Genomic DNA, 21,946 nt, shown 5'->3' on the forward strand with positions numbered 1-21,946 from the left:
TTCCAAGTGAAGGAGAGAGCGTCCACTTTCCAAGCTTGATGGTGGAATGTCCTTGTACAAAATTTTGTCAGTTGGTAGTTTTGAGGACTGGCAAACAGGTCTATATTTGGAAGGCCCCATTTCTGAGTTATCATTGTAAATATGTGTGGGTCTAGTTTCTACTCGTGGGGATCTTTGATGTTTCTGCTTAGGTCGTCTGCCAATGTGTTCTTCTGTCCTGGCAGGAATTGAGCTTGTAGCTGGACTTGGTAGGCCAGAGCTGTGTTCCATAATATCATTGCTTGCCTGCAAAGAGGGTAGGAATGTGTGCCTCCTTGTTTGTTTATGTACCACATTACTGTGGTGTTGTCCGTCTTTATTGCAAGTTGTCCTGGATGTAGTAGATCCTTGAAGGCTGTCAGAGCTTTCTGTACAGCTAGCATCTCTTTTTGATTTATGTGCAGTTTTCTTTGTTCTGCAGTCCATAGGCCTTGAATGCATTGCCCTGCCATGTGTGCCCCTCAGACGTAGTCTGAAGCATCTGTTGTGATAGTTTGCCTGGTTGGGGGCAAGGTGAAAGGCTGACCCTTGTTGAGGTGACATGCCTGTGACCACCATAGAAACTCCTGTTGAAGGCAGGGAATGAGAGTTATTATTGTGTCCAAGTTGTGGCTGTGTTGAGACCATACACTTTTTAGGTACCACTGTAATTTCCTCATATGCAGTTTTGCAAATGGTATTATTAGTATGCAAGATGCCATGAAGCCCAAAGCCTGTAGAATTTTTCTTGCAGTTAATTGGATCTTTGTTGCCATTGTCTTGAAATACTGAGTCAGTTGTAGTTGCTTGTCTAGTGTTAGATAAGCCTTCTTCGTAGTTGTGTCCAAGCTGGCACACAGGAATGTCATTTTTTGTGAGGGTACTAGTTTTGACTTCTTTTCATTTACTGTGTACCCCAGACAATTTAGTAGATGCTTCACAAAGGCCAGATGATGTAAGAGAATGTCTTTGCTTTCTGCTTGGATGAGGCAGTCATCCAGGTATGGATATATTTGAATTCCTCTTTGTCTGCAGTATGCAATTACTGGTGCCAGGCATTTTGTGAAAACGCTGGGCGCAGTAGGTAAGCCAAAGGGCAGTGCAGAGAATTGATAATGGGTTGAACCTGCAATGAAACGGAGGTATCTTCTGCAACTTTGTCTGATAGGGACATGCAGGTATGCCTCCTTGAGGTCCAATGTTACCAGCCATGCTTCCTTGCCCAACATGGGAAGTAGCTGCTGTAGTGTTAGCATCTTGAATTTGGGAACTTGTAAGTAAGTGTTTAGAATTGAAAGGTCCAGAATTGGCCTCCAAGCATTGTCCTTTCTGGGTACTAGAAAGAGCCTTGAGTAAAATCCTTGGCCTTGCTCTTGAGTAGGTACCAGTTGAATAGCTCTCATGTCTATGAGAGCTGTAATTTGCTTTTGTGCCTCTGCCCATTGATTGTGTGGCAAGTTTGGCATTCCTCTTTTCATTGTCAAGGTGTGAAAATGGAATCTGTATGCTCGTGAAATTATGTCTAGGACCCATTTGTCCTTTGTGACCATGTGCCAGTTGTCTGCATAAAGTGCGAGTTTTTCCCCCCAAGGGGGCTGTCAAGAGAGTACTGCTTGGCCAGATGAGGTGCAAGTCATTGAGTTTGCCTTCTGGTGGGTTGAGACTTGTCTTCTCCTCCCTTCTGTGTTGTAGTGCCCCATTGGCGAGGTTTATACTGGGCTTGTGGTTGTCCTCTGCCCCTTGGGCACCTGTATTTACCCCTCTGTGGTTTGTCAGTAGCTGGAAAGGACCAATTTTTTCTTGGCAGTTTCTACTGAATCGAGGAGGTTGTACTTGTAGGAAATCTTTGACTGTCTGCATTGATTTTGCCTTATCTTCCATTTTCTTTAAAACTTCTTCTGCTTTAACCCCAAAAAGAACATCCTGCTGTAAGGGAGCATCTAATAGTTTTGCTTTAACATGATCAGGCAGAGTTTGTTCCTTTAACCAAGCATGCCTACGTATAACCGATCCAGTGACAGCTGCTCTGCAAGAGGCCTCCAAAGAATCAAACCCACATTGTAAGGTATGTTTGCCCACCTGCGTAGTGGCATGCAACAAATCCTGTATTTCTTTCAATTCAGATTGTTGAGGTAGGGAAGTTATCTTTTGCTTTAACTGAGAGATTAGAAATTGCTGATACTTAAGCATATGAAATTGACAATTTAATGCACTCATAGCTAATGTGGCTGAGGTGTAAACCTTTTTCCCCCACCTGTCTAGTGCTCTGGAATCCCTCTCAGAAGGTACTGGGTTTTTAGCCATAGAAGCTTTAGCCCCCTTGGGACCCTGGGAGATAGTCTCTGGGTCAGCTACTGGGCTTTTGTAAAGAAATTTGTGGGAATCAGGTACTCTGTAGTATCTGTCAGGCTTAGCCGGAGCAGGAGGAAGAGAGTCTGGGTTGAAACTGGATTCTAAATGTCCAACACAGGAGGGATGGCTAGAGGTCTGTGTTGGGGGAGTAAGAGAAACTCTCTGAGCCTTTTCTTGGAATCAGAGTAGTCCTGACCTTCCCATTGAAAATGTTCCCTCATTTGTGTAAGGTTTCCCCAAAGGAATAGTCCTCAGGAGGAGAAGCTGAGGAAATAGAGTCCTCAGCATCAGAATCTTCATAAGGAGAGTAGGAATAATCTTGGTCCTCAGAGGAATCTGTAGAAATGGACAGTTGCTCAGAGGAAGCAGAGTCTTCCTCTCGTCTAGGCCTTTTATCAGGAGGGGGCTGTGAACCCCTTATAAGAGAAATCAAATCTTCAGCCATTTTGAGCATCTGTTTCTTAGGCATAGGGCCTTGAGCAGGAGACTGAAGTGCAGTCTTTTTAGATTTAGAGGGAGTCTCAGACTTAGAAAAATGTTTTAATGGTGAGAGTCATCGGTCTGAAAACGCCTTCAGAAACCGATGGCGTTTCTGTAGCACCGATGTCTTTAGGAGCTAAGTCGTTGGAAGGGCCTGAAGTGAAAGGCTGCGTAGGCCTAGTACATTCCGTGAAAATATCCGTAGTGGTCTCGAGTTCCAGATCTGCAGTAGTCAGGGGCTCTGTCGGAGCCTCACTGAGAACCGGAGTACCGGAGACCGGATCAACCGAGGCCTTGGAATCTGGCTTAGGCCTGGGCTGTCAGTCCTTATCCCTGCGTTTTTTGTGCATGCCGGTAGTCGAAAGCTCCGAAGGCATGTTATAGTTAAATTTTCTACCAAAAAAGTGTTGTGCGAAATCAAATCGCCTTTAATAGTACGCTTATTAAACCTAGCACAAAACCGACAAGAAGTGACGTCGTGATCTGGGCCTAGGCAAGGTATGCAGTAAGAATGAAAATCCTTATGAGGTATTTGCTTCCCACAAGAAATGCAATTGTTAACTTTTTCTGACATCAGTCTGAGGCAAGAAAAGTTTCCCCAACGGGGTACTTAGCTTTAAAGAAGACTTTGGTCTGAAATTCGAATTCGACAATCTCAGGAGTCAGCCGATCGGCACTTGCGAACTGCTTCTGCTTCGGGCACCGCGCGGCAAGAAAGACTGAAGAAAATGGCATCGGTTGCAATATATATACCCCTGGCACACTGACGTCAGGGATGAGGCGACAGCAACCGACGTCGGACCAAGACTTTGGAATACAGGCCGACTGTGGGACCGCCTGACGGCAGGATAACCCAAGTGTGATGACTGCAGCAGGGTAACACGATGAACATCTGGAATGGCTGCAGAGGACTCTGGTGCCATATTTTGGTTGTCTGCTCTTCAGTTTGCATTTGAAAGTTGGTATCCCACAATTCCATTGGAGGGAGTGCGGTTAAGTAATTATGTATGCAAATTTGATGTTAATCAGTGTACAGATTTGTACCTATTATTCATGGGCCTTGTCCAGATTTTTGATGTTTCCAGGTTGAGAGGTATGAAGATATTCTCCTTAAATAGCCCTCTCTCACTATTACTTTTTGCTTCTTTTTCAAGGGTAAGCTCTCTGTTATCCACACATCCATTACCCAAGCAGGTAATAGTATACATACCTTATAAGCAAGAGTTTTTAACAGCAGTAAGCTAGGAAGAAGATTTCTCAAAAAGCCACTGCTCTTCCAATGGTCAGTAAATTCCTCATGAAAATTACTACTTCCTGTTTTCCACATCTCCATCTACCTGCACTTTCACCACTCTTCACTCTAATTTTCCAACATTTACTCCTGTAATCTAGTATTATTTATCACATTTGCCAATCACATTCCATTCTGTTCTTCTCAACCTCATTACTACTTAAGAGTTTACTCAAAATTAAGCACACTTTGACAATGTCTCATAGTCACATATCACTTATAGACTTTCTCAAGCATTTTTTGTAATTACAAACGTGTGTGTAATATTAACATGTATGTATATATATATATATATATATATATATATATATATATATATATATACACACACATATATATAAAATCTTACACATACATACATACACATACACTATACACTACAGCAAAAATACAACCATTGCTTGTGGGAGGCAAGTCCTCCTGCATCCCCACATTCTATGCAAATTATACATACCAACTCAAATATTACACTCCAGTGGGGAAGAGGCAAATTCCTCCAATCCCTGTAGTTCTGCCATCTCACACACACAAAATCCGTAATGAACTGTACAGTGTTTTTCTTATTCTCAACAAAAGCAGCCTTAGACAAAATGTTATGGACACACACACACACGCGTACATATATAGAATATGTTATCTAACAATAAATCCCTCTTAGTGACAACCAAATTTAACAACTATGCTGATTATTGTATGACCTTCCACCATGTCACCAAACTGTGGAACTCCATCCCACTTTATGTAAAACCTATCAAAAAGAAAAACATCTTCAAAATTATACCCAGATAGTAACTGGCTGCTCCTGTGCTTCTCCTGGTTAAACTAAAGTATACCCATCTATACTCTCACTCTACTAATTTTCCTTTCTCCTCTTAAATATCCTTTACTCATCTCTCTTGCTCACTCACTATATACCCTTCCTCAACCCATAAAACAGCCTACTCAAAAACTTTCTACTTTCACAGATTATACTTAACCCACCTTTTATATCTTTTTTCTCTCACTACCACTATACCTGCCATCACAGGATACCTTGAGTGTCTCATCACCTCTTATCTTGAACTTCTACAATCATGCTTACTAAGTAATCTAAGCACAGACTTATCACTGTAAACACAATGTATATTGCATTTGATTCTACTCTGTTATGTACATAAACCTGTATAAAAACTACAATCACTGCAAAAAAAAAAACTAAAAAAATCTGAACCTCTTATACTACTGTTTCAAGCTGTAATCATTGTAAAATATGCCCATATCAGAGTTTTTGTTACATATTCTTATTGATTTTTGATATTTGTATAGTATGATTGTGGAGCTTTTCTTCCTGGGCCTCGGTCAAAAAAGGGCTTTGTTCCAGTCAGATTTACCCGATAAACAAAGATAAATAAAAACACACACAAACATGTACAAATAGATCATGTATAAAATATATATGTACTTTACACACACACACACACACACACACACACTTGCACCAGTCCATGTTGTAAATATTGTTATATCGCTAATTTAATTACAAACTATGTGAGCTCTTGTTATTAGTATTTTTTCATTGTAGCTTAGGTCATGATTGAAAAGGATTCCTAGACTGGTTCACCTACCTGGTTAACAAATCAAAGTAAATAAATACAGACCTACATACATAAACATGAATGCCATAATTATATAAACATACAATCAAACAAGGACTTCTCTTCTGTGTTAAGAAAAAATAAATAAAATCAAAAACAAACAGTGTACAGCTGCTAAGCAACAGCTAAACAAGAGCTTCTCTTCTGCATTTACAACAAAAACAAACAAAAAAGTTACAATTAGGGTGTTCTAAAAAGATTTCCCACATTTTTCAATGAAGAAACATAATATTTGTTACAAGATTTACTATAAAGGGTTACTTATCAAGTTACATTCACAATAACTACATTTCTTGACAAAACATACACAAGTAGTTACTCACTGTGTGCAGGACATTTCTCCCCGCCTAAACAGTAACACTAGTCAAAACCCTAAATATAAATACTTTATGTTTTACTGTCTACAATGCTCATTAGGTACTGTTATAGCAATACACCGTACCTCTTTCTTAAAAATAGTTTTCCAAAAAGGTTCCCTATTTTACTGACTGTAAAATGTCTCTCCTTTGTCCCCAGAGCAGTGCTAAACTAGGAAAATACAGTTAACATAATGCAACAAAAATACCTACATAAATCTCTGGGATGTCAGGGTAACAGATCACTTACTGACCTTCTCCACTATCCTTTTCAAGTTGCCCCACTGTATCTCATTTGAACTCAAAACCTTTCCTTCATGAATCCTTCCTTCCCTTAAAGTTCATTCTGTGACACATGTAACACCCCTCCACACTTCTTCGCATGCCTTCAACAGCTGGGGGAAATTAGTTTCTGGTCAACAAGTACCTAGGAAACAAACCAAACAAAGATAGAGACGATGTGAAAAGAAAACAAATGGACAAATCGCAAGTAATGTATGAATCCCTATCACTGAAAACATCTCTGTGTTAAAGTACAAAGGCTACTCGTACGCTATAAAATAAATCAAGAGAACAAATAAGCTAATACTAAAGACTAAAAGGATAAAAAGGATGTAAGAAAGCAATCAAGGCAAGTATAAAAACAAAGGTGTTAGATATCTTTTTGTTTCTGTCCCTTTTGTATTTTCAGAACGTAGCATTATTTTTCTTTTTTATTTTCAAAATTACTACACATTACCAAATGATGGCAATTTATATCTGCCCATTTCCTGGAAAAAAAGAGCACCACAGATGATTTTTTTTTTTACTTTTTATTCTAACAGAAGCTGAAAGGGAAAAATGTACAGCAGGTTTACTTAAAAAGCATTCACAGGGATGCATGCATATGGCAAATCATCTGTGTGTGTGTGTGTGTGTGTGTGTGTGTGTGTGTGTGTGTGTGTGTGTGTGTGTGTGTGTGTGTGCATGCATATGGCAAATCATCTGTGTGTGTGTGTGTGTGTGTGTGTGTGTGTGTGTGTGTGTGTGTGTGTGTGTGTGTGTGTGTGTAAATATATAATATACGAGTACATACACACACACTTATTATATACACACACACACTCACACACTCACACACTCACACACACAATGAACCCCTAAAACGGGTTGGAATAAAACACATATATTGTATAAAGTGTAACTATTACAGATCGATAAGTAGTAAAATATCAAGCAAAAAAAATCTTCATAGACTGGAATGGAAAAGTACATTCACATTCCAACAAACTAAACACAGAATACCCTACAGACTATAACTGAAGCATACAACAACCCAGATATTAAATCCAGCTACAAGACAAAAAAAAAAGCTAAAATATTCAAGTCAAGGAAAAAAAATCAGCCATTCTCTGAATGACTATGGCTATTTTTTAAATTCTCTTTGTTAATAGTTACTTCTAACATTTCACCTACTTAGTTATTCCCTCTGTATTGTTCTCTTTGTTTTTTCTTTCCTCATATCATTCTTCGTAATTTTTATATTTTTAAATTTGCCTTCCCCTGGATTTACTAATCTGCCATGCAGGACTAAACTAGTTCTGCACATAAGCGGCAGTTTAAGAGGAGTACGGCAGCGCGGCATGCATATTAATGACGGTGTGCTGCCTGAGCTCCAAATCCTACACTAAGAGTGGACGCGTGCAGGGGGAGTGTCTGTGAGTAGAGCTCTCAGAATAACACGCTCCTGCAAAGCAGAACAGGAGAAAGTGTAAATAAATGAGTAAAACCACTCATACCTAGGTGTCCGCATATCTCCACCAACAGTCCCCATGTGTTCAACAGCAACAGTACACTGAAATAAAATGAAGAAACCCTTGTATTTATTTTTTTTTTAAAACCTCGAGTACAGCTAACCGTAGGTGCGCGGGTTTGCCCATCACTTAGCTACAGTTAAAGCAGCTGAAGAGGATAACAAGGAATATATATGCAAATGAAGCAGCAGAGCAATAGTGAAGTGGTTAGAGCATCCGCCTAATGAACAGGCATTCCCGGTTTGAGTCCCACTGCAGCACATATCATTTTCCATGTGAAAACTGTATATGAACATATATTTACATCTTTTTGCCATATAACCTACATAATAACATTTAAATGTGAACTGGAGTACTGCATGAAATGCACATGTGAAGTGTCAGTGTCATAATGAACAAGGCACTAGTAAGCAGGTTTAAGCACAAATGAGCAGTAGTAAGCTTGTCTAAGTGTGTTTGCACGGGGGAAAGCATTGCCTACACAGGTTGAGAAATTTGAAGCTGACTGTAAGAAAAGATAAGCAGCGGTTGGCAGTGCTTACCGTCGTGCAAGTTCACGCAAACCCGCTTACAACTGCTTAAAAGTGCCTAATCACTCTGTAGCCAACATCCCTTGTTCTGCCCAGCAACAAAATAAACTGCCTCTCCAAGGCTCAAACCCAGGACCCTGCACGCCATGCACAAAGTGATTTACCACTAAATCATAGCAGATATACATAACCTGAAGTTTTCACAAACATACCATGCAGCACAGTCAGTCAACAGTACAGGAAATGTATTATTATGACACCACATAACCTGTTAATGCAAGAAGTCTGGACACAGTATGTCACACTGTGGGTACAAATAGGGATATATGTCAACTAATGCTCTGATACACTTAAAATGTTGCTAGTTACACAGTTATATGTATTAGAACACATATGTAGAAGGAGATGAAGTCTGAAAGACAAAAGTGTTGCCACTAGTTACTGACTTCAATGCTGCAATCATCTATGACAATTGCCAAGTGAATGAGGAACAGGCCAAAATATGAGCCGAATATGCATGGACATATGGACAGATATATATCTGTAAATGTAGACAGATAGACAGCTATATGTAGATATATATAGTAATGTATGACTCACAAATAATCATATAACATCAATTGTATATAGACACACAAATATGCATATATGTATACAGATGTATATATCTATGGATACACATATATATATATATATATATATATATATATATATATATATGAGATATATATAGGCACATACACATATACACACATAAAAGGTATCAGTAGCCATACATATGTAGAAGTAGTGTGGAAGCACTGGGTGCAAACTATATCCCTCATCCACAAGCCCTTCAACTGGCACCTGTGAAATGTGTAGTGTGGTAACCATTCCCACCAATGAGAATACTGACATTAAACACATACCCACCCACAACTCAAAGGACATGACATGACACACAGGTATGCATACACATATGACCTTTATTCCTGTACTATACAATAATGTATGCCAGTACTGACACCACATAAGGTTTGCATTATGTAATTAGTCATGAATGCAAGGCCCACACAAAGCAGTAGATGCAAGCAATGTGTATATATACCATACTATGCTGTCCAGGTCAAGGCCTTCAATTAGTACAACAGTAGAAACAGGATACGTAACAATTACAGATGTAGTTCAGCAGCCTCCAATTATACCTTGTAGTCAAGCCCTAGGGGGAAAAGTAGCACTTGTGTTAATGTCACAGTATCTTGTACATAACATTGCTTAACCTAACTTCTCACTAAATGACTTTCGTCTTAACAGTTATATCCTTGAAAAAGTCCCATAGCCTAGGTTAATGGCATAGAACCCCCCCCCCCCCATAAAAGGCTGTACAAGGGCAATGAACGCTATGTACCACAAACTTACCTCTGGAATGTACAAGGGCACATATGTGTTCTCCAGCTGTTGCCCCCATATACATGGACCTGGCCCAAAAGTTGGTGTGGGAATCCATGACATGGCTGAGATGATAGCAGTAATGCTAGCGGTAAATAATGATAAGCCATTACCTAACAACCCTTCCTGTATCACAGCAGGACAAAGACTGGCATATATGTGGAGGACAGAGGCAGGAACATAGGACCATATTTGCATTATTGCTGTTACAAACCCCGGAAATTGCTGGTGTTACAGGATTCATTGCAGCATACCCTTATGCAGGGATACGACATTGAAATACAAATGGATGTTGCCATGTACTGATAGCACTCAACAGACAGAATGCCACAGATATATCTGGGACAATACCTGTGTGGTGCACAGAAAAAAACCTAACAGCCAATCCCCCTGGTATCATACGGATAGGCCCACAGTTGAGAGTTATGCAGACAGTCAACATTCCATGAAAAAGTACCATGTACACAGAAACCCTGTAAGAACAGCAAGATACATTGCACACAACAACAGTACTCACGCTGTCTGTAGGTCTGGAACCTTACCCAAATGTGGATCTGGCCTATGTCTGCAGGTTCTGCTGTAAGAGGTATTGCTACCTGCTTCCTGTAACACTGATGTCCACACACAGGAAGGATGTCATCCATACTGTAAAGGTGAAGGGACAATGCCCACAGAAGGCAGCAATTTATAGTACAGGGTTGCCCTGACAGTGGTTATCTGAAGTACTACACAGCAGGCTGCATGCAGTTACCAACTGGTGGACACTGACTGGTGCAGAGGCCACTGCCTGATCATGTGCAATACCAACAAAAGCATGCCGCAATCTATTCAAACCAGCTGAATCACTCTACTGGAGAGACTGAGAGATAGAGAGAAAGAGAGGGAAAAAAAAAACCTTCAAGAAAGTTCACAAAGCTCAGGGTTGTGTTACAGCGGAAACAACATAACAGGTATGTGAAACAGATATGCATTTACTGGCATGTAGTATATGAAATAGAATAATAGGATGTATACTGTGAAAGGATGTATATGTGCCAGCAGTACTTGTTCCTGTAATGATGTTGTGCTCAACAACTGCACTGGACAGTAGTAGTCCCTGTGGATAGTGGGACATATCTGCCAAATGTGCAGACCAGCGGTGAATGGCAAAGATGTGACCCATGATATCTGTGTTCTGTAAATAACTGTGGCCATCGGCTGGTGGGGGTATTAATACTGCCATGAGAGACACATGGGTGAGAGACCACACCACCTGCAGGACAATCATGTTAAAGTGCAGCATAGCATGCCCAACTGCCATAGCAGTATAATATGCTTATCTAATGTTTGTCACCATATATACCCCCCTAATGTTGGTCTGTGTTCACATGTGACACCTGTCTGTGTTCGGCAAGGCCGAACAGTTCAGCTGAGAAGTAAAGAGTGTGGTCTAGATGTTCGTATGCACCCCACATACAGATACATATTCACAGCTGTGTATGTGTACAGAACCTCGGACAGTTAAACATTCCTATAGATATATAAACAACACAAAATGATATCCACACATATATGCACATATGTGTATATATATATATATATATATATATATATATATATATATATATATATATATATATACACAGATATATATATATATATATATATATATATATATATATATATATATGTGTGTGTCAATACATTTCCCCTGCCATGACATGTATGAGAGAACATCACACATCAATACATAACATACCTACACACCAGTACATGGCTACAAGATGGAGTGTGTAGTGTGGTGTGTAACCCACATTGGGAAGACATTGCAATTGTATGAGACGGTGGGATATATATGTTGGTGAAGGGTATTAGGCACATATTGGTATGTAGGTCTGGTTGGGTGACAAACAAGACAGCATACAGGGCTGGTATATGACACGTGGTGGTTAAACACTGTGGACAGGTAGTTACATTTGGAATATGGAGGCCATTGAACCCCCACATGGGAACGAAGGGAAGATGGTGCCCACCCTTAGACACTCACTACAGCATAAACATGGACATAAAGGTGCCTGGGCTGTGCGCTGGGTAGGAAAGACATGCATGTCGAACCTTGTGTATGTGTACTGCATGCCTCCAGGTGATGCAGCACATACCCCATGTCTCTGTGGAGCTCCCTATGCACAATACCCACGACCTAACTGGGTGACAGACAGGTCTGTGTGTGCTCCATGGGGGTGAACACCATCCCCTGAGGTGGTTCCACATGAAGGTAGTGATGGAACAGTAGATAATGAGGTTCCATGGTGGGTCACAGATATGATGTGGACTGGTAACATGTGCACACCTAGAGTGGTGTTCCTGCTGGCAAATAACCCCTACACATACTGGTGTGCAACTGTCATAGAACATATGTGGGCTGTAATAGTCCACACAATCCCAGAACATGTCCAACAGCATGCATAGATATCCCCAATATCACAGAATGGCAGATGTGAAGCAATCACATAGCAGGCCTACCACATGCATATGTGGAAACATAGTTGCAGTGACAGTGGCATACAGGTGAAATACCCTGTAACAGCCCAGCAACTCGTGTCCCCACAGGGAGCATGTCTATAAATACATAGCAGAAAGTGTTGTACAATACAATATATGACCCAATGGTACACATACCAGACACATACCACTAGCGTTGTGTGAACATTATGTTGGAGCTGATATGTGTATTGTGTTATGGTAAACTTGACATATGAGTTGCTCAGACATATTTCCATCATTATGTCTTTCAGGGAGTATGGCACACCTGAGGAATCCCGCCTACAGTGCCACTGAGGAGGAGATTACAATCACCAGCATCATCTACAACTATCAGCTGTTGTTCTCACAGACAAGCCAGGACCAGCAGGAGAGAACAGCCATGTGGACTAATGTGGTCCGCAGGGTGAATGAGGTGGAGATGCACAGCTGTACTTATGAGCACATCCACCACCACTGTAGTGATCTGCTCCAAGTACATTGTGGTGCCCCTGCCATACGGGGTGACCACCTTGTAACAGGGGGGGCCATAACATCCCCCCCCCTCACCAGAGTGGAGTAGCTGCTCATGAGTCTGGTAGCACCTTTCCGCCCACAAGAGCTACAGACTTATTTATTTATTTATTTAAATTTGTTGACCGGGAGTGTCCGACTGGACGTGGGTCCATTTTCAGCGGAGGCCCGGGGAGAAAAGCTCCACAGTAAAATAAACAGACAGTAGTTACATTGGATTACATAGTGATTAACAATTTAACATAGAAATTACTTACAACATATTTACAGATGAAGAACATAGTACATCAGTAGACAACTAGAATCTTTATCTGTGAAGTACATAACAGGCATTAACAAATGTAACAATGAGAAGTTCCTGCTGTATAATAAGTACTAGGCTTATGAGCATCTGAGCTTGCTATCATCAAGGTAGTTAGTGGAGGTGAAAGAAAGGTAGTAGTTGGATGGGGTGGATGATATTAGAGTGGGAGTTGCAAGGGCATAGCCAGCATGTTTTAGGTGCGCTTTTAATAAAGTTTTGAAGTTGGTGCATGATGGTGCGGAGGTAATTGTGGGTGGGAGTGAGTTCCATAATTTGGCTATGGCGCAAGAGAATAGTGCTTCACCAGCAGAGTTATTGGCTTTAGTGATCTGAAAGTGATTTTTGTTGCTGGATCTTAGTGGTCTGGTGGTGCGATAGGATTGGAGTAGATTCTGGAGGGATGGGACATTTAGTGGATGGTTTACTAGTTTGTGGGTGAGTGAGAGTTGATACCACTGAAGGAGGTGAGGGAGTTCAAGCCAGCCCAGTTCAGCAAGTGAGAGACAGTGGTGACTACGGTAGGATGCCCCTGTGGCGAATTTTGCGATTTTGTTGTAGCAGGTCTCTAGCTTGTTTAGATCACATTGCCTTAGGTTGGTATATACTGGAGAGGCATAAAGTAGGGTGGAGATAAGGTGGGAATTTGCTATTGAAATCTTTGCTGCTTTGGTGAGAAATTGTTTATTTCTGTATAATGCTCCTAGTTTTTTGTGGACTTTTTATGGTCATGGATATGTGAATGTCAAATTTTAGTTTATTGTCTATTTCCACTCCTAGCAATTTGGTGTGTTCAGTTGGGTATATAGTGGTGTTGTCTTTTGCTGTGATGTTAAAGTGAGAGTTATTTTGAGTACGTTTGGTGGGTTGGAAGATGAGTAGTTTAGTTTTGTTTGGGTTGAGTATTAATTGGGCATCGGATATCGGATAACCATGTTTCAACAGAGGAAAAGGCTTCCTGTGTGACTTTTTGCAGTTTGGGTAGGGACTGGGCTGAGCAGATGATGGTAGAGTCATCTGCGTATTGGACGAGTGTGCCATGTTTGGTGGCAGAGGCTAGATTATTGGTGTAAACAGAGAAAAGTAGGGGTCCAAGGATGGATCCTTGGGGAACCCCTATGGAGACAGGTAGTTGGGGAGATATGTCATTCTGCCATACAACGGATTGTTGGCAGTCAGACAGGTAACTCTGAAACCAGTTGGTGACTGATTGTGAGAAGGATAGGTTATTGAGGACAGAGATAAGTTGTTTGTGTGGGACCATGTCAAATGCTTTAGATAGGTCTAGGAAAGTAGCAGAGGAGAGATAGCCATTGTTTTATGCTGAAGGATAGTGTTAGTAAAGGAGAGTAAGGCAGTGGTGGTGCTATGGTTTGGTCGGAAACCATGCTGAGTACTGGAAAGGAGGTTGTTAGTAAGGAGGTAGTGTGAGACCTGAGAGTGTATGCATCTCTAGTATTTTGGAGAGTGGAGAGAGAATAGCTATGGGGTAATTGGTTAGTTCTGCAGAGGGTCCACCTTTGTGGAGGGAATTATATGTGAGACTTTCCACAATGTGGGAACGTAACTTTCTGACAGAGATTGGTTAATCAAGATGGATACTGGGTAGGCCAGAGCATCAGCTGCGATTTGTAGGTATTCACTTGGGAGGTTGTCTGCTGCTAATTTGGTGGGTTTAAGTTTAGTTAAGAGTTTTTTATGTTGGAGGTAGGTACAGGAGAAAAGAGAAGGCAGTGGGGAGATTACTAGTTGAAGGTGTGGGTTGGAGGGAGGGGTTGTGTTGTTTAGCTAGTGATAGTATGGTTTACGTGAAGTGTGTGTTGAATGAGGTAGCAATATTTTCTGAGGAGTGAGGGATGTTAGGAGGAGGGGTACTGACTTTACCTGGGTGGAGGATGGAGTTTATGGAGGACCAGAATTGTTTGGGGCTGTGTTGTGAGGAGTCTAGGGCAGACTGGCAGTATTGGAATTTGTCCCATTTTATTAGCTTTTTGACTCTATTGCATAGCTCTAGGAATTTCTGTCTAGCTGCGGGGGTTTTGGTTTTGCGCCAGTGCTCCCAGGCTTTATCCCTGTTTTTCATTTCTGACTTAGTGGTTTTCTGTAGCCATGGGGAGGGTTGTGCTTTGGTTCTGGAAAATCTTATGGGGGCATGGTAATTAAGGATGTTCAGGAAGGTAGTATTAAAAGATTCAACTGCGTCATCTAGACTGAGGTACTTTAGAGCATGCCAGTTACATTCTTTGAGGGATGAGATGAATGTGAGTGGGTTAAAGTTTATTTTTTATGTATTTGACGATAGATGACAGGTTTAGCTTGGTACAGGTATTTTTGAGTAGGAATGTTGGGGAGTGATCACTGAGGCTATCTGATAAGCAGCCTGTTATATATGACTGGGGGTTCTTACTGACTAGTATCCAATCCAGGGTAGAGTGCTTGCTGGAGTTTGTATTTATCCTTGTTGGTGACTGGACTAGTTGGGTGAAGCCATGAAGGTGTACATGATGGGTTGGATTGTTGCCAGAACAGGATTGCCAGTCAATATTGAAATCACCTAAGATGGTAGTTTCTTGGGGGAGATGGTGGGTAGACCAGCTGAGGAGGTTTTCTAGTGGAGGGATGTTTTGTCCAGGTGGGAAGTAGCATCCAATTATGTTGATGGTTTTGTTTCGGTTAATTTTGAGGTTTGTATATATTATTTCTTCATTGCCTATTTGTGGAGCTGATGATTTTAAGATCTGGATGTTTAGAAGTTGTTTAAATATTATAGCTACACCACCTCCTTTTGTTTAGCTGGTCTACTCTTAGTATGCCGTAACCTGTAGGGAGTATTTGCTCACTGGTAATGTGAGGTTTTAGCCAGGTTTCTGTCAGGACGACTATATCTGGGAAGTATAAGTCTATGGTGGCATGGAGTTCATGGACTTTGTTGGATATACTTCTAATATTTAGGCTTAGTAGAAGGAAGTCACTTGGCTTTCTATTGGCTGTAATATGGGAGAAGTTGTGGTTTCTAGTCTGATTATGAGGATTGGGGTTGGAGATGGTAGGGCCAGGGTTGGGCTGGATGTCTCCACTTAGGGCTAGTTTTGATATGCATGAGATTATTAGTTTTCTCAGTTTTTGAATGTGTTTGTTTATAAGGGAAATTTTATGATTGTTCTCTGTGGGTAATAGGTATGGTGGGAGGGTTACTATGTTAAGTTGTAGGGATGCTTTACGTTTGAGTAATATAGTTGGTAGAATATGTGGGGGGTGCATAGGAATGGTTCTTGAGCTGGTGGGAGGGGAGCTGAGTATGGGTGAGACATGGGTGGTGGTGTGAGTAGTAGTACAGTGGTAGTGGTTGAGTGGGGGAATGATGGAGCTTTGGTAGGATGTAAGATATGCAAGGAGAGTGCATGCAGTGAGCAAAGGAAAGGTATGCTTGTACATGTCAGTTGAGGAGGTGTGATAGTAGAGGGAATATGGAGGAGGTAGTGTTGGGTTAGCGCTGTGGTTGGCTACTGGAAAGATGGGAGGGGTTTGAGTGTAATAAAGGTGGGACCACTGGGGGTGGGAGGGAATAGGGGGCAGGGCGGGGAGCGAAGCGGGTAGAGACCCTGTTAGGTTCTTGTATGAGGGGTTGGAAAGTGTTAAGAACAATCACAATTGACCAAGGACTGCTCTGAAACTGTAAGTCTTGTCTTAATTTCTCAGGTGGAAAACCAGGATAACCTTGTATCAGTAGGCTACTGTGGTATAGTTTAAATAAACAAACACACAGTATTGATCAGTTATGGATACTATTTGCTAACAGAAGGGAATAAGAGAAAGTGGAAGATGTGTGTGGTGGTGGTGGGGGGGGGCTGCTTACAGCCAAAGCACAGTGCTCTCCAGGGGAAAATGAAGATTGGCTCAAACAGTTAGACACATACTCAAAGTTAACTGTAGCTGTTTGCAGACAGTTCAGACCCGGACTGCACTTTTCTTATAGGAATGTTAAAGGTGGTACCGCAGTTGAATACTTAAGAGTGGTGTTAGGTCTAGAAAAGAAGAGTACAGAGAGGAGTAAGCACTTTTGAGATGGTAAATATATATTATAAAGATTATAAAAACACACTGAGCAAATAGCTACCACATGCAGGACAATGTCCTGAACCACTACTTAGTATATGCAGATACTGAGCCAATTGGAAGAACATTAGAAAACAAAAACCCAGACAGTTATGCAGCCACAGATAAAAATATAGCGAGCAGCAATCTGTCGTGGTTCTCTAATGTGATTCTATCCACCAGTAACAGCACAAACTTATAGAAATAATTTAGACACTAGTATGAGCTGTCGACACACAACACTATTACATGAATAACATTAGTGAACAAGGTGCAGCTATGCAAATAGACCATACATACTATTATACTAGTAACAACTTGGTGCATGCCATAGTAACATCAATAATAAAGCATAAAACATATTAGATGTCTAACACAATTCAACATAAACATATACAGTTGTAAAATGTCTAATACAATTCAACATAAATAGGCATTTACAGTTGTAAAACACTTACTGGAGAGACACTGAGCCTTCATGGGGCCTGTAGCAGAGTGGATTGTAGTTTTACAAATGCTGCCTGCCACAGGTAATATTTATTAACTCTGGGATTGTCTTAAGGTAATAAACAGGGAAGGGAGGGAGAACAAGGGTGTGAGCAGGCAGTTCTTTGTACTGCTGCTAATGAGCCAAAGCAAGAAAAGTATGTGTTAAGAACAATCACAATTGACCAAGGACTGCTCTGAAACTGTAAGTCTTGTCTTAATTTCTCAGGTGGAAAACCAGGATAACCTTGTATCAGTAGGCTACTGTGGTATAGTTTAAATAAACAAACACACAGTATTGATCAGTTATGGATACTATTTGCTAACAGAAGGGAATAAGAGAAAGTGGAAGATGTGTGTGTTGGTGGTGGTGGGGGGGGGGGGGCTGCTTACAGCTAAAGCACAGTGCTCTCCAGGGGAAAATGAAGATTGGCTCAAACAGTTAGACACATACTCAAAGTTAACTGTAGCTGTTTGCAGACAGTTCAGACCCGGACTGCACTTTTCTAATAGGAATGTTAAAGGTGGTACCGGAGTTGAATACTTAAGAGTGGTGTTAGGTTCAAAGTTAACTGTAGCTGTTTGCAGACAGTTCAGACCCGGACTGCACTTTTCTTATAGGAATGTTAAAGGTGGTACCGCAGTTGAATACTTAAGAGTGGTGTTAGGTTCAAAGTTAACTGTAGCTGTTTGCAGACAGTTCAGACCCGGACTGCACTTTTCTTATAGGAATGTTAAAGGTGGTACCGCAGTTGAATACTTAAGAGTGGTGTTAGGTTGGAGAGACACTGAGCCTTCATGGGGCCTGTAGCAGAGTGGATTGTAGTTAGTTAATAAATAAATAAATAAATAAATAAATAAATAAACTTATACAGTCATGGAGGTGGGTGCTACTCACACACCAGACATGGAGCATGCAGGTAAGGTTCCGGGGCATATCAGTAGACTACTGCAGTGTACGCATCTGTACAGGTAGACCATGTATATGTGAGATGTGGGGTATTTTGCTGTGTAGTACCGATAAGCAGTAATGCATAATCTGTAGTACTGTGGACTTCAGCTGTTGTTGTACTGTAATATTGCAGCCACCCTGTAGCAATGCCACAGCTGTGGCCACTGACATCAACTCTATCCCATCTTAATGTAGGTACCTCTGGGATACCAGCAAGGCAGCAGCCAGATGCCAGTGAGTATGGTTTAAGGTTATGCTTGTCAATTCACTGTGCATGTCATAGCTAAGGTGTAGGCCATGTACACATCTAACACACCTAGCCATAATGCATGCTGTACATGTGCACTGACACAGCACACACCTCACTAATGGGATTACCAGCCTCAAACACATGCAATCCACAGTCCATCTCAGACAACTGTGGCTACACTCCAGTGCACATTGCCCAGGCACAGCTGACATCTGCCCAACATACACAGCTATGTCATACACAGAGCAGTTGAACATGTTACATATAATGACATGCCACTCACTCTATTAACACATGCTCCAGGGTCCCAAACCTCGTCAACACATTACACAGAACATACTGGAGGGGTAGGGCCCTGTCCTGGGGAATCCCCACACTCTGCAATGGACTACCCATACATGTCAGTCAGTGCTACTCATTGGCCCTCTTTACAGAGCCACTTGGCAATTGGATGAGAAATGGGGAATTCACCCTTGGTAGTATGTCTGTGCCACATCCTGACAGGGGCATAGGGAATAACATTAGTGGGTGGTGCATGGCAGGGAACCCCTGTGGCTAGGCTTATGTATGCCCCAGGGCCAGTAGACCAGTACTCACCTATGAATCTATGTGTACCACTCGCAACATCAGCCAGGGCTCAGTCGTGGTCAATAATGGTCTCTACACTCACCATAGGTACAGTACATTGTGTCTGTGGTCGGTCTAATGGTAGTCTATCACTCATACATGCACCACTAATGATGACATATGTAAATACACATCAAGCATTCACTAAACATGTGTCCACATGTGATCCAGGAACACACAAAGGCTGTGAGCAGCAGCTGAAATACAACTGAAACACAGACACACATCCTGCAAGGGTGTGTACACCCGTGAGGTATGGTGCACAGCACATGCTAAGGTGCTGAACAGATGCACAGCAATGCTATGGACATGGGTGCAGTGAGTTTCAGGGGGAGGGCCATCACCGACAAACAGAAGCCATACATCACAGCCATGTATAATGTTGGTAACGGGGATTGACTACAGCTGCACTGTATGTTGTTGAGTGCCACATGTCCTGCATGCTGGTATGTGTGTAATTACAGGTATGTGTGTGATACTGTACTCCACCATCGCCTGCTACTGTGTGTGTTATGGGGTGCGGGAGCTGTCTGTAGGTGCTGTCTGGAGGAGTGTATGGGTTTCCATGTATGTCAACTGCATGTGTGTATGTCTGTGTGTGTGGCCATGTCTACACACATGTGTGTGTGTGTATGCATGTGTAGTCTGTTCCCTGTTTTCCCCTCACAGGTGGCGAGGTTCATAGGTAGGTACTAGGCTATCGGACAAAGGGCCTACGTAAGCCTAGCCAACAAGGTTCCCTGGCTTACGCCACCCAAGAACGTTTTTTTCCTGTGCCACTGTCGAGCAGAGACACAGAAGTGATCCCTGGGGTGTATTTCCTATTTCCCATCCACTCATCAAGATTTTTCTTGAAGAGTGCTAATGAAGAACTTTGCTTGACATAGATGGGTAGCCTGTTCCAGAGAATGGGACGTCTCTGTGACAGGAATCTATCCCTTCAGCATGTCCTGTTTATTCTGGTGACAAGGTTTAGGTCTCTAGAGCATGTAGCTCGGAGGGATTGGGATTTCTTTAGGTGTAGCATGTCCAACAGCTCTGGGTTTGACATAGCTTTATATGTTAGGCAGAGATCACCTCAGAGTAGGCGATATGCTACGGAGTAAAGCTGGTGTTTTTTGAGGTGGTCAGTGTAAGGCATTTGTTTGAGGCCAGTAATCCTCTTTGTGAGGTACTTCTGTGGCATTTCCAGCTGCTGCAGATGTCTTGTGAGGTACATTCCAAAAGGGCATTGTACTCTATTATGGGTCTAATGAGTGTCGAGTAGAGGGGAGCAATGACATCTTTTTTCCTGGATGAGAACCCTTTTATGATGAGGTGTGCCACATAGAAGGACTTCCTGACTACTGTGGTGATGTGACTATCAAAGGAGAGACTACTGTCCACCTGGGTCCCAAGGTCTCTTATCACACATTCAGTGTTAATTAGATTGCTGTCTATGTGGTAGCTCATGGGTACAGAGTTTTTACCAAAGGGGATGACACTGCACTTTTTGGCATTGAGCTTGAGGCCATGGCTCTGACACAAGGCATCTGTCTCAGGGAGGCCCTTCTGTAGGATGTCCACATAATTTGGGGTCTTGACTATGGCTCCTAGTTAGAGGTGGGGCTGGGTTCCCCCCGCAGGGAATCTGTGTGTTGAGGCACAGGATGGGTCATCAGGGGCGGGTCACCAACCAACAACCCACACGTATCCACCCCATCCACGCACACAGTCACACTGCCTCTACATACCTCATCACTGTTGGCCTTAGCTGAGGGACAGCCTACAGTTGGCATTGGCCAGGACAGTGTGGTATCTATGGCACATGTGTCAGGACACAGCAGCCATAGCCAGAAGTCCGGCAGGGTATCACACAGGCAGATGTTTAGGGGTGCTTGGAGCACTGCTGGTCATCATGCCCCTGGCAGACGTGCCACATCTATTTCAACCACATGCATGTTCCAGACTGTCATGGAGGCACAGGCACGAATGGAATGGTACACCAGGCAGGTCTAAGGGCGCAGAGGGCTCATCACACCTATGTAACTGACAGCATCAGTGACCTAGCAGGTGCCATCCGTAATTACACTGAGGTCATGGATAGACGGTGGGGTGAGACATTGGATCTCATCCACAATGTCATGTCCATGCATCAGGACAGGGTGGGATGGTTGCGACGGCCACGTGGACGTATGCCAGCAAAACCAGCAACTAGAGGTCACCGTGGATGTCCAACCAGTCATAGCCACTCCTGTAGTGGCAGTACCAGCCCCAGCACTGTGGGGGGGCTGTCCACAGACCATCATAGCAGACCACATGCACGTGGCCCTGGACAGTG

At 42.3% G+C, this 21,946-nt stretch overlaps 1 protein-coding gene across 2 annotated transcripts in view; it reads right to left on the bottom strand.

Moving 5' to 3' along the window:
• LOC122804322 (pleckstrin homology domain-containing family H member 1-like) overlaps positions 1 to 21,946 on the bottom strand; it is a 1,703,720-nt gene that overhangs the window by 1,587,239 nt on the left and 94,535 nt on the right. Inside the window, exon 2 of one of the 2 annotated variants that reach the window (XM_044074113.1) lies at positions 6,386 to 6,558. The exons of the other annotated variant lie outside the window; for it this stretch is intronic. The gene's annotated coding sequence lies outside the window, so the exon portion shown is untranslated. The remainder of the gene's footprint in view (positions 1 to 6,385; positions 6,559 to 21,946) is intronic. 2 annotated transcript variants of the gene reach the window in all.

Source organism: Protopterus annectens, chromosome 6.part0 (assembly GCF_019279795.1).
Source record: "Protopterus annectens isolate FY-2018-M chromosome 6.part0, PAN1.0, whole genome shotgun sequence".
NCBI lineage: Eukaryota > Metazoa > Chordata > Ceratodontiformes > Protopteridae > Protopterus > Protopterus annectens.